Raw genomic sequence first — 3717 nt, 5'->3', positions numbered from 1 at the left:
TTAAATATTTTTTTGGTTAATTAATAATTAATTTGGTTGTCAAACTTTTTACTACCACTATTCGCAATTTTATGAACTTTGTAACCCATTGAAATTATTTTTTCCCTAACAAGTATTCCTTTTGATACACGAAATACAATGCCACCTAATGACGGGCATTTTCTTTTCATCTGTAGTTTTAAATAGTGCTGTTTCAATATAGTGCAAAAAAGGAAACTATGCAATAAGCAAAATTATTATACAGTATATTATGTAACATACTTAGTCATAATTACAACACAACAAGTTTAGTTTTAAAATGTTTGAATCAGCCGATGATCGTAACTCAGGATCACAAAACATCACCGCAACTACATAAAAGTTTTTAACATTTAAAATACTGACCAATGAAGCTCTTGTTTCCTAGATTAAACTCAAAGCAATAAAAGAACTGAAAAGTATTTAACGTGTCTTCTTTGCATTTCTTCCGTCAAAGAACTATTTAAGTTTTTGTTGCCACTCTCATATTTGGATTGGCAAAAAGAGTGAATCCCAATAGCCTTATTATAGCCCACAGGTGTACAACTGCATACATGACAATTATATTATTTTTATAGGAAGGAAGTAAGAAAAGGGCTTGTTTTTGATCTGACTCATTGGCATTGAAGATATAGTTTTTTGTAAACGAAATAATATAGTGAGTCATTTTAGCTTCGGTCGATTTAATAAACTACTTAATAAACGACGTGCCTAGTTTCAGGTCAACGGTTCAAGCGCAATTCAATATTTCTTCTACATTTTAACATTTTGTGGACATTAAGTAAAACAGTGAATGATGTCACGTCCGTGACTCATATCTTATTTAAATAAAGAATTTACAATAAAATCGGTTATCTACGTGTACTCTAAAATAGGCGTGTGGATTCACAAGATATGACTCTATTTTGTTGCCTTAACAGTCATGTTGAAAAGCGGGCGTGGTGGCTTCGCATATGAATGAGACACTAGTAGGACGATTTATATCATTTTAATGTATTATTTTCTGATTCAGAGCGTGTAAAATTTTATTATCTACTTAAGGCGGCAAAGTTTTGGAAGTCAAGATATAAAAACATACCAAACGATGTCAAATCACTATTAATAAAAGTTTGATGGGATTTATACGCGGTAGGTGTAATTTTCCAATTATGTCACGTCATTAGTAAATATATTAGTTTAAAATTCGTACAGCGTTAATGATTGCAATCGAATACATAGATGCTTTAATTATAAATTGTAATTGAATGGGTTTTGGTCATAAAGGTTCGTAAGTGCAAAAAATAAGTTGGAATCTTTACTCATCGCAATATATACAACATAAGCAAACATAATATTTTCTTGATCAAAATCTCAATCTTAGTGCGCGAAGGTTTATATAAAATGTTTTTTATTCTGTGACAACACCGTAGCAACGAAGCTATATTTTGAATCACAAAGATTCCATTCCATTCTTTGTCTTTTATTTGCATGTGCAATGTGCATCGTACGCAAACATGTGTGAGCGTGTGCATATTGTATGTGTTGAGTGTGCTCACCGGAATACGGCAATACTGTGACAATCTTATAATACCACATAAGGCACGATGTACCTGTGTAATTGTACGCAGCAAACCAATCATGCGGTTTTTTGTGTTTCTCTGTTTATTACGAACGTATAAACAAACACTCGGCATTAACAAAATATTAAAGACGTTATAGGAAACGCCAACATGAATAGATAACGAGACATTTGCAAAAACCGTAAATAGCACTCATTGATTGATTCAAATGATAAATGAGACGCGGCGTTTTTGTTGAGACAAAAAGCAAAGTTTAAAGTTTTGACGCAAATTTTTTAATCGTTCAAAAGTAAATAAATATCGTTGTCGGAAGTGTTGAAGCGGCTTTTTTATGTTTGAACAATCATTAATTAGATGCGTTTTATTGGCTCTTTATCGATGAAGATTTCTGATATGTGCCGAGTGACAGATTTATTACTCGTACAAGGTAATGTTTTGTCGACTCTTCCTGGTGGCCACGATATTTTGTGCATTATTGTTACACGCCTAATTTTAGACAATAACGTTGTAGTCACATAAATAACCTCATTAAAATGCGACATCAAAGCAAATAAAACAGTTCATAAATCAATCATTTTCGTATTTTTAATGCTCATTAATGTAGACATTGTTTAATTATGATTTCATCAATAAGTTATATCGTCTGCGGGACTTATCCAGCTTATGAAACTATACTGGTTAAAAATCAAAATATCATATGATAAAAAGATGGCATGTTAAACTACTATACATAATTTACATGATAAAGTGCATCATATTATGGTGTCAAAAGGGAAAAAAAGTAAATCCGAGTTAATGAGATATAGTAATGTATATCGCTCAGTAAGTGGCAGGACCGAGTTCAAAGGCGACCGCCACTGAATTGATACTGTGTTCCGTTTTGTAATCGATGTGTCGCATAATTCATGAACTGCTCGAATGTAGGATTACAATTCTACTAGATTAGTCACAGCAACATAGACCTCAAATTAAAGAAAAAGTAGAAAATTTGTGCTGCTCTTTAATATCACAAACAATTAATTGCTAAAATCTATTTATAGTCTCACCTCAACCGATATGAACCAATACAATAATTACTGGTTTCCAAATATTATTACAGACAAAGTACAATAAAAATTGTGCATGGAGTAATAAAATTGGCGATTTGATTATTACAATGGTGATATTTTTTCTCTTTGTAGCGACGTAGGGCTTGACCAGTCTAATCAATAAATACAGCTACACAAGAAGGTAGCGTCTGCAAGTGCCTGTGTGAAAGGTCAGGGCAGCTCAAACTACACGGTAATTAAAGGTTATTTTTGGCGATAACCATCAGTAAAACAGTTACCTACGTGCGTGAAATAAAAACCCACTGGTTCCACTTCAACAAACCTTGGGATGAGGAGCCTTGAAGCGCAAAAAGTCAACGCATTCGTGTATCACTTTAAGACAGAGTTGAGGGCTGCAAGGAAAAATTTTGTGCCACAATCAGTTCCGTTGTGGACTACAAAAACTACTCGAAACCAATTAGCGTAATTTATTTCTCACTGGTGGCAATTTGTCACAGATTTTTTTAAGTAAATTAAGATACTAATTAAAACAGCATTGCGCGAAATTATTAAATTGTTACTGTTACAATTTTATTTTATTCTACATTTTATTTTTACAAGTAACATTGTAGTCGAGTGATTTTCCTGTATTTACTTTTAAGTTCGATTCAAAAGAAATGGCTATGTAATATGCTGTTCAATAAATTGCGTATCCAAGAGCCAACCTCTCGAGTCAAGGCGACTCTGTGTGTGACTCTTTATACGAGTAATGAGAACGGCTGATCGATACCCAAATAAATTTAACAAAGTAAATGACACCATCACAAATGATAAATTTTACACACTTTTCGTTGATACATCATACGTACCTATATGTTATTAAATAAATCATTACATGTTCCCATAAGTACTTAACCTACCAAATTCTAAGTTTCGAGCCCTTCTTTCAGTCAGAACCTACGTTTTGGTACAAATATTAAAATTATACATTCTGAGGTAGCATACTTTATACTCTTTAATTACAACGCTGTTACATCAGATCAGGCAGCTTACAAATTATACGAAAATAAAGTTTGCATTGCATGTGTCAAGGCAGTAAATACGCAGCCTGT

The sequence above is a fragment of the Anticarsia gemmatalis genome, chromosome 6 (genome assembly GCF_050436995.1).
Source record: "Anticarsia gemmatalis isolate Benzon Research Colony breed Stoneville strain chromosome 6, ilAntGemm2 primary, whole genome shotgun sequence".
NCBI lineage: Eukaryota > Metazoa > Arthropoda > Insecta > Lepidoptera > Erebidae > Anticarsia > Anticarsia gemmatalis.
The sequence above is the reverse complement of the archived record's forward strand: the minus strand, read 5'-3'. Positions refer to the sequence as shown.